This window comes from Theropithecus gelada, chromosome 10 (assembly GCF_003255815.1).
Source record: "Theropithecus gelada isolate Dixy chromosome 10, Tgel_1.0, whole genome shotgun sequence".
NCBI classification, from domain to species: Eukaryota; Metazoa; Chordata; class Mammalia; order Primates; family Cercopithecidae; genus Theropithecus; species Theropithecus gelada.
This window is the reverse complement of record NC_037678.1, coordinates 95,606,866-95,624,539: the sequence shown is the minus strand read 5'-3', so window position 1 is coordinate 95,624,539 and position 17,674 is coordinate 95,606,866.

Genomic DNA, 17,674 nt, shown 5'->3' with positions numbered 1-17,674 from the left:
ATTAAAAACTATTTTCCTTCAAAAGACACCATTAGGAAAATGAAAAGACAAGACCAGACTGTCTTTTTGGAAAATCATATATCTTATGAAGGATTTTATATCCAGTTATATAAAGAACTCTTACAACTCATTTCTAAGAGAACAAACAATCCAATAAAAATGGACAAAATATTTGAACAAACTTCACCAGAGAAGATGTGGGAATGGCAAAGAAGCACAAGGAAAGATTCTTACCATCATCAATCATTGCAGAAACTCATATCGAAACTGTGGTTGGTTGGCTATAACGAAAAAGACTGACAGTAACAAGTCCTGACAGGGATGTTAGAGTGCTGGAAGCCTCATCCATTGCCAATAAGAATATGGAAAGCAATTTGGCAGTTTCTTAAGAAGTTAAACATAAATGTACCATATGGCCCAGCGATTCTACCACTAAGTGTCTACTCAAGAGAAGTGAAAACATGTATCTGCACAAAGGTATGTATGCAAATGTTTAAGCTGCATTATTCATAATAAACAAACACTGGAAATGATCCAAATGTCCATTAACTGGTGAATGGTTGAACAATAGTGTGGTCTATCCATATAAGGGAATATTACTGGGCAATAAAAAATAATGAAATACTGATATAGGCTCCAGATGGATGCACCTTGAAAACATTACTCTAAGTGAAAGAAGTCAAACTGAATGACTACATATGGTAGGATTTAATTTATGTGAAATGTCCAGAAAGGGCAGATTAGTGACTGCCTGGGACTGGGGGATGACTGAAAATGGTCATGACTATTCTTTTCATGGATGGTGGTGAGGAAACGTTCTAAAAACTGGATTGCGGTGATGACTGCAAAACTCTGAAAATTTATTAAAAATCATTGAGTTGTACTTTTACTAGGGGTGAATTTTATGGTATATAAATTGTAACTCAAAAAGTGTTAACAATAAAGAAAAGTGGTACCTGTAAAAAATACTTGCAGCGCATACAGCAGATAATATTATTCCTAAAATTTAAATACCTAAAAATTGATGCAAGAAGGAAAATCAACGTACTAAAAAAACATGTGCAAATGATATCAACAGGAGAAACACATAAAATGGCTGAGAAACATATGGGGATATCCTCAACTTTGCGGTAATCAGAAAATAACAGCAGCAATGAGGTATTATGAATGAATGAGGTATCATGAGACCGGCTAAACATGAGATGAATGAGAGTCGATTCTGAGAAGTGGGTGCCCTTATTCACTGTCAGTGGGATGGTGTGTGTTTAAAGACACACACACGTACACACACACGCACATGCACAGACCTACACGCACTGTCACACATGATTAAAAGAGGGGGCTTTACAGAGGGAAGCAGCCAGCAGAAGACCCCTGGTAGAAATGCTGTCCTGGGCATCTCTTCCTCTCACATTTCCCACAAAGGGCAAGTGGCTGGCACCTGCCACCATCCATGGCTTGGTTCCTGTGCCAAAGCAAACCTGCTGGGACCGTATGTGGAGTCCCAGGTCTTGGGACTTCCAGTGTGCAGACTGCTGACACAATTGTGTTTATGCTGTCATAACAGATGTGAAAACAGGATTCTCCCTGTGCCAAGGCTGACAGGGTGCAAGTAGATATATTAGAACGTAACATGGCTGGTTAGTTGGTGTACTGGATTCTAATTGCTAAAAGCACCCCGTTCTATGAGTTGAAGGCTATGCATGCAAGAGGCATGCTGGCTGTCTGAAGACTTGATCTAGAGGCCTGAACACCGGCACATTGGTGGTATTTGTTTTGCTCTACTTATTACAGGAGGTGCACTTGTTTTTTTGGCACTGTGAATTACTTTTTGTTAAAAACTATCTAATTGAAAAAATTAAAGGACAATATAATAAAAATACCGCATTCATGAGAGTAACAGAATTATAAAATGTTAGTACTACAGATAGAAAGAATGAATAAATCTTATAGGTATAGAACTACTAAACTTTGCTGGACAACATTCAAGAAGGCCTCAAAAAAGATGAAGTCATTTACTACGTGCTTGGATAAAAAGACTCAATATTTTCATGAGGTCATTTCTTCTAAAATTAGTGGTGGCATTGGTGGTATAATGGTGAGCATAACTGGCTTCCAAAATTAGTTTATAAATTCATTGCAATCCCAATGAAAATCATAATAGTAACTATCAACTTAGCAAGCTAATTCTAGAATTCATATGGAAAGAAAAGGCACAAGAATGTTCGAAACAATTTTCAAATTATACACAATGAATGTGGACTTGACCTACTAAACTTTATAAGAATAATGTTGGGATAATTGGCTTCTGTTTTGCTACAGTCCTATTTAACATGACTTGTAAAAACAAATACCAGGTGCACTAAAAATCTGTAAGTAAAAACAAATGAAACAAATCTAACCCCATCTCTAAACAAATGCCAATCAGTAAAGAGACAGAACATTTATAACACTGGGGCTAAAGAAAGCTGTTTTTTTTTTTTAAAGTACGCTTAACAAAATTGCTATGAAAGGAAAATTAATAAATTTGATTGCATCAAAATTAATGTTTTCTCTAGAACTAAAATATATATTAGAAATAATCCTAAAAGATGAGACGCAGGGAGAAAAATCCTTGTGACATATGTCATAAAATATTAATGGCTAGAATGTAGAAAGAAATCGTGTAAATTTATTTGAGGAACAGAATCTCTTGGAGCAGATAATGATGAACAATTCAAAGAAGCAAAAATGGGAAACTAACAAATCTGTCAGCTGAGAGGGTCCACATGGACTGCTGGAGAGCTATTCCGAGAAGGCATAGGCAGTTGCTTAAAAGAGTGTGTAGGTCTTTATATAGGGATTAAGAGTTAAATGAAAAAGACACAGTGAAAAATAGTAAGTTGCTTGTGATACCAATTACTGAAATAAAAAAAAAAAAAAGCAAAAGAACATGTGTGAAGGTATAGAAAAATGCCTAGGAGAATAGTCAACAAATCAGTTGCAGTAGTGAATTCCTGGTTTTCCCTTTCGTAATTTGACAAAGTTGAAAACAGTGCTGTTCGGATCTATTGGCAGAAACTCTACAAGCCAGAAGAGAGTGGGAGCCAATATTCAACATTCTTAAAGAAAAGAATTTTCAACGCAGAATTTTATATCCAGCCAAACTAAGCTTCATAAGTAAAGGAGAAATAAAATCCTTTACAGACAAGCAAATGCTGATAAATTTTGTCACCACCAGGCCTGCCTTACAAGAGCTCCTGAAGGAAGCACTAAACATGGAAAGAAGCAACTGGTACCAGCCACTGCAAAAACATGCCAAATTGTAAAGACCATTGATGCTAGGAAGAAACTGCATCAATAATGGGTAAGATAACCAGCTAATATCATAATGACAGGATCAAATTCATACATAACAATATTAACCTTAAATGTAAATGGGATAAATGCCCCAATTAAAAGACGCAGACTGGCAAATTGGATAAAGAGTCAAGACCCATCAGTGTGCTATATTCAGGAGACCCATCTCATGTGCAGAGACACACATAGGCTCAAAATAAAGGGATGGAGGAAGAGCTACCAAGCAAATGGAAGGAAAAAAAAAAAAAAAAAAGCAGGCGTTGCAATCCTAGTCTCTGATAAAACAGACTTTAAACCAACAAAGATCAAAAGACACAAAGAAGGCCATTATGTAATTGTAAAGGGATCAATTCAACAAGAAGAGCTAACTATCCTAAATATATACGCACCCAATACCAGAGCACCCAGATTCATTAGGCAAGCCCTCAGAGATCTACAAAGAGACTTAGACTCCCACACAATAATAATGGGAGAATTTAACACCCCACAGTCAATATTAGACAGATCAATGAGACAGAAGGTTAACAAGGATATCCAGGACTTGACCTCAGCTCTGCACCAAGCAGACCTAATAGACATCTACAGAATTCTCAACCCCAAATCCACAGAATATACAATCTTCTCAGCACCACATCACACTCATTCCAAAATTGACCATGTAGTTGGAAGTAAAGCACTCCTCAGCAAATGAAAAAGAACAGAAATCACAACAAACTGTCTCTCAGAACACAGTGCCATCAAATTAGAACTCAAGATTAAGAAACTCACTCAAAACCACACAACTACAGGGAAACTGAACAACCTGCTCCTGAATGACTACTGGGTAAATAACGAAATGAAGGCAGAAATAAAGATGTTCTTTGAAACCTATGAGAACAAAGACACAACGTACCAGAATCTCTGGGACACATTTAAAGCCGTGTGTAGAGTGAAATGTATAGCACTAAATGCCCACAAGAGAAAGCAGGAAAGATCTAAAATCGACACCCTAACATCACAATTAAAAGAACTAGAGAAGCAAGAGCAAACAAATTCAAAAGCTAGCAGAAGGCTAGAAATAAGTAAGATCAGAGCAGAACTGAAGGAGATAGAAACACAAAAACCCTTCAAGAAATCAATGAATCCAGGAGCTGGTTTTTTTGAAAAGATCAACAAAATTGATATACCTCTAGCCAGATTAATAAAGAAGAAAAGAGAGAAGAATCAAATAGACTCAAAAAATGATAGAGGGGATATCACAGAAATGTAAACCACCATCAGAGAATACTATAAAAATTTTGATGCAAATAAACTAGAAAATCTAGAAGAAATAGATAAATTCCTAGACATATACACCTTCCCAAGACTAAACCAGGAAGAAGTTGAATCCATGAATAGACCAAAAACAGGCTCTGAAATTGAGGCAATAATTAATAGCCTACCAACCCAAAAAAATCCCGGACCAGACGGATTCACAGCCAAATTATACCAGAGGTACAAAGAGGAGCTGGTACCATTCCTTCTGAAACTATTCCAATCAACAGAAAAAGAAGGAATCCTCCCTAACTCATTTTATGAGGCCCAGCATCATCCTGATACCAAAGCCTGGCAGAGACACAACAAAAAAAGAGAATTTTAGACCAATATCCCTGATGAAATTCAATGCAAAAATCCTCAATAAAATACTGGCAAACCGAATCCAGCAGCACATCAAAAAGCTTATCCACCAAGATCAAGTTGTCTTCATCCCTGGGATGCAAGGCTGGTTCAACATTTGCAAATCAATAAATGTAATCCAGCATATAAACAGAACCAAAGACAAAAACCACATGATTATCTCAATAGATGCAAAAAAGGCTTTCAACAACATTCAACAGCACTTCATACTAAAAACTCTCAGTAAAGTAGGTATTGATGGAACATATCTCAAAATAATAAGAGCTATTTATGACAAACCCACAGCCAATATCGTACTGAATGAGCAAAAACTGGAAGCATTCCCTTTGAAAACTGGCAAAAGACAGGGATGCCCTCTCTTACCACTCCTATTCCACATAGTATTAGAAGAAGTTCTGTTCAGGGCAATCAGGCAAGAGAAAGAAATAAAGGGTATTCAATTAGGAAAAGAGGAAGTTAAGTTGACCCTGTTTGCAGATGACATAATGGTGTATTTAGAAAATCCTGTCATCTCAGCCCAAAATCTCCTTAAGCTGATAAGCAACTTTAGCAAAGTCTCAGGATACAAAATTAATGTGCAAAAATCACAAGCAACCCTATACACCAATAACGGACAAACAGAAAGCCAAATCATGAGTGAACTTCCATTCACAGTTGCTACAAAGAGAATAAAATACCTAGGAATACAACTCACAAGGCATGTGAAGGACATCTTTAAGGAGAACTACAAACCACTCCTCAATGAAATAAAAGAGGACACAAACAAATGGAAGAACATTCCATGCTCATGGATAGGAAAAATCAATATCATGAAAACGGCCATATTGCCCAAGGTAATTTATAGATTCAATGCCATCCCCATTAAGCTACCAAAGACTTTCTTTACAGAATTCGAAAAAACTACTTTAAAATTCATATGGAATCAAAAGAGCCCATATTGCCAAGACAATCCTAAGCAAAAAGAATAAAGCTGGAGGCATCACGCTACCTGACTTCAAACTATTCTACAAGGCTACAGTAACCAAAACAGCATGGTACTGGTACCAAAACAGATATATAGACCAATGGAATAGAACAGAGCCCTCAGAAATAACACCACATATCTATAACCATCTGATCTTTGACAAACCTGACAAAAACAAGAAATGGGGAAAGGATTCCCTATTTAATAAATGGTGCTGGGAAAACTGGCTAGCCATATGCAGAAAGCTGAAACTGGATCTCTTCCTTACACCTTATGCAAAAATTAATTCAAGGTGGATTAAAGACTTAAATGTTAGATCTAAAACCATAAAAACCCTGGAAGAAAACCTAGGCAATATGGGTCAGGACATAGGCATGGGGAAAGACTTCATGACTAAAACACCAAAAGCAATGGCAACAAAAGCCAAAATAGACAAATGGGATCTAATTAAGCCCTAGAGCTTCTGCACAGCAAAAAAGAAACTACCATCAGAGTGAACAGTCAACCTACAGAACGGGAGACAATTTTTGCAATCTACCCATCTGACAAAGAATCTACAAAAAACTTAAACAGATTTATAAGAAAAAAATCAAACAACCCCATCAAAAAGTGGGCAAAGGATATGAACAGACACTCAAAAGATGACATTTATGCATCCAACAGACACATGAAAAAATGCTCATCATCACTGGTCATCAGAGAAATGCAAATCAAAACCATCTCACACCAGTTAGAATGGCGATCATTAAAAAGTCAGGAAACAACAGATGCTGGAGAGGATATGGAGAAATAGGAATGCTTTTACACTGTTTGTGGGAGTGTAAACTAGTTCAACCATTGTGGAAGACAGTGTGGGGATTCCTCAGGGATCTAGAACTAGAAATACCATTTGACCCAGGGATCCCATTACTGGGTATATACCCAAAGGATTATAAATCATGCTATTGTAAAGACACATGCACACGTGTGTTTATTGTGGCAGTATTGACAATAGCAAAGACTTGGAACCAACCCAAATGTCCATCAAGGATAGACTGGATTAAGAAATGTGGCACATATACACCCTGAAATACTATGCAGCCATATAAAAGGATGAGTTCATGTCCTTTTTAGGGACATGGACGAAGCTGGAAACCATCATTCTGAGCAAACTATCACAAGAACAGAAAACCAAACACCACATGTTCTCACTCATAGGCGGGAATTGAACAATGAGTACACTTGGACATAGGATGGGGAACATCACACACCAAGGCCTGTCAGGGTGGGGGGAGGAGGGAGGGATAGGGTTAGGAGATATACCTAATGTAAATGACGAGTTAAAGGTGAAGCAAACCTACCTGGCACATGTAACAAACCTGCATGTTGTGCACGTGTACCCTAGAACTTAAAGTAGAATAATAATGAAAAAGTGCTGTTTTATTACTGCGTCTGATGAGAGGGAGAGGAACGTTAGTGATCCACACCTGTTTTCCCACCTGTTCAAGGCAGGCACCACACTCACTTTGCCTTCATGAGGGAAATATTGTGAAAAGCTACTCTAAGAAAACTTTTCTCAAACATTAATTTCCGGCCGGGCGCGGTGGCTCAAGCCTGTAATCCCTGCACTTTGGGAGGCCGAGACGGGCGGATCACGAGGTCAGGAGATCGAGACCATCCTGGCTAACACCGTGAAACCCCGTCTCTACTAAAAAAAAAAAATACAAAAAACTAGCCAGGCGAGGTGGCAGGCGCCTGTAGTCCCAGCTACTCGGGAGGCTGAGGCAGGAGAATGGCGTAAACCTGGGAGGCGGAGCTTGCAGTGAGCTGAGATCCGGCCACTGCACTCCAGCCCGGGCGACAGACCGAGACTCCATCTCAAAAACAAAACAAAACAAAACAAAACCAAAAAAACCCCTTAATTTCCGTGATCATCAAATCAGCCATTTCAAAGGATGCACGTGTTTAATTGGCTCAGATGGTGAGAAATGGAAGTACTGCCTTCCAAGGCTGGGGCAGCATCTGCAGCACTCACCTCAACATCCCCGTGGCTCCAGCCCATCTCCTTAGGAGCTGCACAGGCCTCTTCTCACAGGGACACAGGGTACACTCCCGCCAGGAATAGGCATCATGCGGACAGAATAGCTCCTCATGAGTAACTTGCTCTTTCCACAGGTCCAGGACCCGTGAGAATATAATCAGCAAATCTAGTGTGACCCACTGACTTGTAACAAGTGCAGCACCTCCTCAGATACCAGAAATAACGTCATCACCAGGCTCCTGACTTCATTCATAGAAAAGAACCACTCACTTTGGCCCAAATTGAATGAACAAATTCTTCCTGATTTCAGTGAGGCATTTACTTTTTGGATGTGGACATTAACCAGACGAAGCAGTAGGAACAGTCTCAGATTTAGGGAAGTCACTCTGCCTTCGCAAAGCACTGCAGAATTTACCAGGCATTTGCCACACACCATCACCTCCGGCCCTCAATACACTCCTGAGAGGCGGACAACTTTGGAGCTGTTTAGTGTTGCAAACCTTGAAACCACCAAATCAGGAACTCGTGCCTTCATCACCTTCCATGGCCCTTCCCATGTCATTTGCACTGTCATGTACTTGCATCGTCTGCAGGATTGAAAAAAACATTGGGAACCTGGAGAAGAGGAGACATTAAACCTGGGCGCATCTCCCTGTGCCTTCCACATGCTGTCTGTCTCTAGAGAGGCTGCCAGGCAGCTGAATGTGGAGTCTGTGTTTGTAGTCCAGCCAGGGCCAAGCCCTACAGTGGCAGCTGCTGGCAAGGCCCAGCCCCCTGACCCCACCACCTCCGGTCTCAGTGCCCCTGAAACGGGAAGGACATCTCAGGCACCCAACAGCTTCCCACCGCAGGCACCAGAGGCTCCTTGCTTCCTCTCGCTGTGAGGAAGTCTGCTCACCTCGAACTGAATGTTCCCAGGGGTGATACCCAGCTAGTTGGTATCCACGAAGAAAGCTTCAGCTCTCCCTGTCCCTTTGCGGGGCGGTCCTCAGGTGTGCGCTGCATGCTTCCTGGAGGTCCAGGCAGCAAGCCTGGGGCCCCTCGCAGGGACTGCTCCCTTGCTTCAGTTTGGGTCCATGCTCTGTCCCACTCCTGCTTCCTGGGATCATCCTCCGTATAGATCATCTGCATCCTAGTCTTGTCTCAGGCTCTGTTTTGGGGAAACTAAAATCAGTGCAATGCACATGATTTCTTATTCTTGTTTGTGCCCCCAAGGGCTGGGGGTAGAGTGGATATTTGTGGAATGACTTAATGGACAGCAACTCCACTTTCTCTATTCTGTGTTCTTAAGTAGTAGCCAAAGGCAGTAAACAATAATTTTTCTTCCCTTCCTCGAGGTGATAGCATGCGCTACTTTCCACAGCTGCAAATCCTGTCTAGGGTGTAGGTAGTTTGTCACCAAAGAGACATGCCTTTGTTCGTAAAGAATTGCTTTTTACAAAGACTGGGGATGTTGTCCTCCATGCATGGGGGCAATGCCCTGATCTAGCAGTCTAACATTTCACAGACAGCAAGGTGTCATGGAAAGCTCAAACAGAACTCCAAAGCAAAAATGCAGGTGCTGCTCAGGGATCAGAAGAGCCAGGTGTAACTTCTTGTTTGCCACGTGCTACTATTGCTGCTGCATCAACCCCTGCTACCATCGGGAGAAGGGACTGGACCCCAGGAACTGTAGTAAATGCTTGACACATCTTTTCTCATTTTACTCTGAGAAAACTCCTGCTGGGTGGTAATGCCATAGGGGGCATTTTTCTGCTCTGAAATTGTCAAATGGGACCCAAAGAAGAGTCCATCATATACCCAACAACCAAAAGAGAATTTCGGGGACTGGACTTTCTAATCTGGAGTTTTTAAAGACAGGATCTGGCTGACTCTGCTATGCCCAGGCATCGCCAGCTTCCTGATCCCAGGGAGGAGGGAGCTGTGGGGTCAGGCTCTTCCTCCATACCATGTCTGGAGGCCGCTGGCACTATTTTTCACCCTGGGGTGCCTATGTGATGAATATTGGAAACCCAAAGCAGGACTGAGAGAGGGACCGCTGTCGGGCAGCCTGGAGGGTTGTTGTGGAGAGAATGAGGCTAGGCTAGAGTCCCCTACCCAGGAGCAACCAGGGCTGCAGGAGGCGAACCATGACATGATGGAATGAATGCTTGCTTCTTACCTCCTGTCTCTATTATGTAATAAGCTCCCTATTTGTTACCCAGGGCTGCTGGCACATGTGCACTTTTTCATTACATCCTTTAATCCATGCACATGAGTTTTACATTTAATTCCCCATCATAATATACTTTACAATTAAATTTCAAAGGAAAGTTTAAAAAGGAAAAAAAGGCTCTTTGGTGCTGTCTTTCCATTCTTTAAAGCTGTGGCTGGCAGCTTCCCTCCCTTCTGCTCTTGCCTCTCCTCTCCTGGTCTTTCTTCTCTCATCTGCCCCCTCTTTTCCCTCCCCTTTCTTCCTTTTCCCTCCTGTTCTTCCCTCTTCTCTGCCTTCTCCCCAACACCATGCCCAGTGGCTGTTTTGAGTGCCTTGGTCTTCAGCCCTTATGCTGCTAAAAGGGGACAGGATCATATGTGAGTGAGGTTTGGACTCAGGTGTTGAAGACCTCTTGGAGAGACTGCTGGTCTGTGTGCCTGACCCCAGTGGCTGGCCCCATCTATGAGACTAGGTAGGCTTCAAGTCTGGGCATGTACTCAGCCAGACAAGGAAGAGACATCCATTTCCATATGACATTGCCCCATGCCAACATCCTCCTCTACCTCTCCCAGGAGGTGTCATCAGCGACTGTGCTCAGGATGGAACTGGGGCATTGGAGGGTCTCTCGGCCATAATGTCACCATACACAAGACAGCTGAAGAGTCAGGGACAACATAAAACAATGAAAAATAGTGAATGACAGCTTGTCCTCTTGGGATCCTGATGGCCATCCAGGGACTTTAGCATGGTCACTGACACTGTGTTGGGAATTTGCCATCTAAATGTCTAGATGACAAGGGTGAAGCTTCTGGAAGGGCAGGGATGCCTATCTGCCCCAAAGTGTGCCTCAGCATCCAGGCTTCTAGGGACTGACCCAAGTGCCTTGCCCTTTCTGGGCATGGCTGGGCATTTAGCAGTAGTGGAGTTGTGTACAGCCCTGCAGGGCCAGAGGCTCCCTGATCAGCATAAAGAGAGAGGGGAGGTGAAAGGTGCATTTCAGAACACCTTGGTTTCCCCATGGCTGTTAGGTTGTTTAAAACATAAAACAAAACAAAAACTCATAAAGCAGGATTGTGTCTGTGTGGTTCCATGGTCATCTCTTCTGATGCATTCCAAGTCCTGGAAAGAGGAAGTGGTAGTTAATGGTGCAGACCAATGCTGGGTGTCAGAAGCAGGCAGGATCTCTCATGAACCGCAGACCACACTCCATCGTCTGTCTGAACCTGGTCTTATGCTGCAAACCCAGGCTGTGCTGTCATGGCCAGCAGGTCTTTCCACCTCTAGCCTAGCACTCTGTTTCTAACCGGGCTTTTCCATTTGCCTTCTAGGAGTAAAATTGTTGGCTCATGTTTGAACTGGAGAGGCTGGGGAGTTTTGGAGGACCTGGGGTGGATTGTGACACCAGTGGAGAGTCCCTAAGTGGGAGGTAATAAATGTCATGAACAGGTATTTTTACTGGGTAGGTAGTTATTTCCATTTTAAAATGAGTAGAAGGTGACTCAGGGACATTAAGGCACCAACTGGAGTTCCCAGCTAATACGAGGCTCAGGTGGGACAGGCCTGGAGTAGGAGTCTGCCTACTGCTAGGGCTGGGATGCCAAAGAGGACATTTAGGAGACCTAAGACACTGAGGTGGCTCAGAGGTTCATATATGCCTGGCTGGGAAAACATAAAAACACCTCTTGTGGATGAAAGATCCTACAGTGCCTGGAGCACACTCCAGGAGAAAATGGAACACTTCCTGTGATGTTCACAAGCCCACTTCTGAAATCACAAGGGCAGAACTGTTGTCACAAAGATGCCTCTCCATCCAGCATCCTCCCATCGGAGCAGGACAGCTTCCAGGGCGGAGCCCCTCCAGGAGGAAACAGGAGCCAAACTGCAAATCCCGAGCCAGTCCCTTTGCAACGTGCTGTTTGACGGGTACTGTCTGAGTTTCCTCTGTCTGACACCTGCTTCTTGGCTCTGCCACGTGAATGTGAACAATTCCTCCCGCTTTGACCTCCAGGCAGCTGTTGGTTTCGTGGGTGCCCCTGACTGACATGGCAACGGGTCTCTGCTTTCCACTCTAAAGTCAGTGTTCTCTCAAGGTAAGGTATTCACATGAGTTTTTGAGATGATGAAAGTCAAAAACCTTTCTTCCTAACCCAGGTAATGCCAATAGAGGAGATCTTATATCTCAAGGGCCTTGCTTGAGTAGTGCGGCTCTAGCTATAAATTCAATGCCTGAGTAGTTGGAAACTAATGCTTTAGGGCTGAATTACACAGAATTTTAGTGTTAAGGATAAGGATTACTTAAAATTGCCTGGTTTAATCACCAAGAATTTAACTCTTTTCCGACTTGGGAAATGTCTCTATTTACTGGAGAAATAAATTGATGAAGTACAGAAACACTGTGAGGGCACGTGAAGAAACCCTTCCCCAAGCTAAATACGATCAAAGAGCAGATGAGACCCCATGTGTTGCTCTCTTCCAAAGTGGACCGCTGGGTCCAACTTTAACGATGAAATGCTTTTCATCTTCCAGTCTAGCTGAGCACTCAAAGTAGACTCAGTAGAAATCTTTCCAAATTTTTGGTCTATATTTTTAGTGAAAGATCAGTACTTATGGCAGAATCAGACATTTTCAGTTACATCAAAGTATCTTCTAATTTAATAAAAGTAAAGAGTAACAATTTCATTTGGGATTTGAACTTGATTCAAATTATCCATGATTACATTATATAATTTAATAATTAATAATTATAAAACCTATTAATAATAATTAATAGATATCCACCAATATGGGTACCTAAAGCCACTAATACAATTTGATTAGTAACTTTTAAGGAACTGAAGCTTCCATTTCATCTGAGGAGCATGGAATGGTAAGAGAATGAGACTGGGTCAGAATCTCAGCTCTTCTAGAGGACTTGGGTCTCTAGCTGGTAGATGCTGAAAGTTACTATAGGGGCATGAGGTGGCACGATAGGTTTTTAATTTTGTACAGATCCCTCTGGCTGTAGCATGAAGGTTCTGTTGGAAGAGGATAAAAGTAGAATCAGAGGGAAGATGGGAGATGAACCAGTCAAGGTCCCAGTAGGAAAGACCCCATTGGCCAAACCCAACTAGTGGCCAAAGGGCAAACGATGATGCATGCTTGCCTCCTGGGCATAAGCACATGGCAAAGGTCTAGCAGATTTCTGCACAGAGGGCTGCAAATCTGGTCTTGGTAATGGAGAGGAAGAGGGTTTCAACCGTTGGAGCAATAGTGAAGGCGGAGAGGAGAAAAGGAACTTTAGAGACGTTTAGGAGGATAAACAGCCATGAGAGTGATTGCTGGACATGATTGTGATAAGTTCAGGGAGGGAAGTGTCAGATAACTCCCAAGTTTTCTGGCTTCTTTTATGGATGAATGGTGGCATCATTCATTGGGATTAGGAACACCTGTTGCATGCCAAGAACCTCCTCAACATTGTTTACATCATTCCCAGAACACAAAAATCTACTAGATACTATTTTCTCCATTTTGCATGGGGGAAAGCTGAGGTTTAGATAAATTAACTTACTAGGGTCAAAGATCTAAAGAGTGCTGGAATTAACATTAAAACTCAGGTACAGTAGAATCCCAAATCAATGCTCTTAATCACCTTGACCCCTGGCCATCTTAGTACAGAAAATGCAGGAGCAATATTTTAGTTAAGAACAAAATAAGGCTCCATGAAAGCCTCAAGTTGAAAAATCCATTTGAACTTTTAAGGAAGTGGCTCAGTGAGAATGCAGTACCAAGAGAGGATGGGGGTGGGGTGAGGGGAGCACTCCATTTCAGGGACTGACAACCCTACTGGAGGAAGCGCTCAGAGTAAGTGCTGTACCAAAGGAGGATGGCCATGGGGTGAGGGGAGCACTCCATTTCAGGGACTGGTAACCCTGCTGGAGGAAGTGCTCAGAGTGACTGCAGTACAAGACAAGATGGGCGTGGGGTGAGCCGACAACTCCAACTCAGGGGCTGGCAACGCTGCTGGGTGCAGAAGTTGCTCTGCATGAACTGCCTTGCCACAGTCGGGTTCCGAAGATCCCCTTGCTCCCTTGTGAGAGTTTGGAATTAGTCTCTAGAAGGCCAGGCATCAGGACTTTCACCCATCATTGTAGTGAGCCATGGTGTTTCTAGAGTTTGGAGGTTATTCAGGTCCCTGTGACTGTCTTGGTTTAAGACCCTCATTGGCCCTGACTGCTCAGAGAAGAAAGCCCAAATGAGCTCATCAGGCTTTGAAGCCTCTTCAGGGCGTCCTTCCATCCTGCCTTCCCAGTGTGAGTTCCCATCATGCAACCCCAGCTTTCTCTGTGCACTGTGCATGTCCTGTCACTCAGCCTTTGGCCCCTCAGTGACTGCTCTCCAGAATGCCTCTCCTTCCTTTCACATGTTCACATCCTACTGACAAAGCCGCTCCTTTTTTCTTCCAGCCGAACTCCGTTCTTCTTGACTCATGGAAAGTACTATTGTCTAGGACGAGCGGTGGGTGGTGGATGTTTGACAACCAGCTCTCCAGACAGGGTGGGAGGTGCTGGTGGAAAGACCAACTTGTAGCACGTGGCGATTTCCGCCCTCTCACCGTGGCCAATTTTAAGCTACCAACAGTTTAACAATGGGTTTAGAGTTCTGGCAAATTGAACAGCTGGCTCTCACCAAGCACCAGCACACTGCTCCTGAGACTCACCACAGAGATTTAGCTGGTGTGGGGTGTGGCCTGACTCAAGCGTTTTACAAAGTTCCCCTGGGTGGTTCTCGCGTGCAGCGAGACCATATAACAGTACTCAGTTGCATGGTGACATCTCTGGGAGCTTAAGACAGTTCCAATCCTACACCACACTCCTGTGGGTCCTGATTTAACTGGTCTCTGGGCCCAGGGCCATGGTATGCCTACTGCTTCCCAGGTGATGCTTAGGTACGCCCTGGGTCAACAGTCAACATCACTGCCATTCCCTGTACCTCTGTTATCCGTGCTTCCCTTCTATCGTGGTTGGCTACACACAGGTCTCATCTTCCAGTCAGGCTGTAAACACCCGAATCATGGGCCCCTGAGGCTTTCAGAAATGAAATCATATCACAATAAGAGTTGATTTAGAAATGAGCCACGCTGATGCACAAAGCACTCATTTCACATCTGCCGAATACCTGAAGGAGAGGAGCTTGCTGCCTGACTCTCCAGGGCTCTGGCCTCAGCCCCACACAGCCCTCACGGCGAGCTCGCAGAGGTCCCAGGAGAAACTGACACCTGCTCAGGAGCTCTGTGCAGAACCCTCCTCCCTGCCCGTGTGCTTATCCACTAATGCAGGGGACCCATCTCACACCTGCCTCCATCTGCAGCATTCACCGTCTCTGTCACCTGGTGAAGCTCAGGAGTCCAGGACGGTTCTGCCTCCCATCTGTGCAGCAATGAAGATTATTCACACTCACTTTACTGCACTTGGTATTAACCCCACACCTCACCCCACTGCACCATCGAGCTGCTAAACAGCATCTCCAGGTTACTGGGTCTTCAGCTCTCAGACCCTCCTGAATGTGAATGGTTCGTGCCAAGAGGAACGTGAGGTCACCTTTTACCTGAAGGCAACTCAGGGGAACACAGTTCTGGCCTTTATACATAGTTGGTTGGAGGTCCTGGGAAGTCAGGGTTGGAGAATGTCTGGAGCAGGCACCAGGGACTGGCATTTGTTTTCCTGGGCACCTGGCATGACAGAAATAGGACACTGTCTAAGCTGTTTACATTCGATTCTCGGCCCTTTAACTGAGCAGCTTTGACTCGCAGCAGTAATGATTTGTTCTTTTCTTTTCTTTTATCTTATTTATTAACTGCTCTTCCCTCACCACGGTGTGGGGATGTTTCCCTTCACAGTTTCACAGCCCCTTAAATCTGTTTAAAATTCACAGTGGAATTAGAGAGGTTTCAGGTGCCCTGGTCAGAATCTACATAGCTTTCTCCCAGAGGCATGTTTCAGAGGATCTGAATAGAAGGAACCAACCAACATTTACTGATCACCTACTCCATGCATGCTAAGCAGCATCTAGGGCTTAATTTAACTGGCACTACAATGTTGTAACTTAAGTACAATTGTCCCCATTTAATTGAAAAGAAAACTGAGGCTCACAAAATTAGCAGAACAAGTACGTGAGTCAGATTTGCAGCCACGTTTCTCAGGCTCGGGGGGCCTCTTTACTGCACATCAATACTCGAAATGTTGCAGGCGTCCTGTGGACCTGGAGCGGCAGATTGTGAATTTCCCAAAGTGTGTCCCCTGGGCACGCGTCAACCAGCTTAAGTGTTTATTTCATAAACATGATGATTCCTGGGCCCCAATCCGGTTTCATAGTCAGTAAGTCTAGGGGGGCTCAGGAATCTGTATTTTTAACAAGCAGCCCCTCCTTACATTTTCCTAAACATGGAACATTGAAGCTAGTAGATTAGAGAATATTTGTGAGCAAAATCTTCACTGAAGTTTACTTCAGTGAAGTCATTGATTATATGAGATTGATTATATGAGATTTATTTCAGAACTTAAGCCAAGTGATGCATCCTTTGAGCTATTCGAAGAATCATGTTTGCTTACAATTCAATCAATACAATTTCAAAAATTCAGTCAGGAGCCGTGAGTGCAGTCCTGTGTCATCCGCTATGAAATTCAATGAGTCTGGGAAAGCTCTCATCTTCTCTGGATCCTACAGGAAAGGAGGTGCTTGCTGTGACCTTTGCAGCTCAGAGCTGCTTCCAACAATTGTCGAAGTGGAGTAGTGAGTCGTCCCTGACAATGAGGGAAGTTGCTACTTCAATGGATTTGTCCATCAACAGTTGTGGTTTGAAAACGTGCACCATCAAATACCCCTCCCATGCTGGGATTCCCTTTGAACCAAGAATATCTTTTTCATTTTGAGATCAAGAGGCTAAATCTAATGTCAGGAGAGTCTAGAGAATTCTGTTTAAAGGACAATGTCTTTAATCCATTTTGTGCTAATATAACAGAATACCTGAGACTGGGTAATTTACAAAGAAAATAAATTCATTTCCTCACAGTTCTGGTGGCTGAGAAGTTCAAGATCAAGTTGCTAGCATCTTCTGAGGGCCTTCTCACTGTGTCCTCACATGGTGGAAGGTAGAAAGACAGACAGAGAGAGAGAGAGAGAGAGAGAGAGAGAGAAAGAGAGGCTGAACTGAACTTAGTCTGTTATAAAGAACCTACTCTCAGGACCACAACATTAACTCATTCATGAGGGTGGAGTCCTCATGGCCTAATCACCTCTTAAAAGTCCCACCACTCAATCCTGTTACATTGGGGACTAAGTTTCTAATACATGCTTTTTGAGGAACACATTCAAACCATAGCAGACAAATTGAGCAATTCCATTTCCTAAAAGCATTTGTGGATTGTTAATAAAAAAATTACTTATTGCAGTGGAGAAGTCTCATAAGACTGGCTTGCACTCTAACATGAGCAAAAGGTTATTGAATTGGTTAACATGGAAGGCA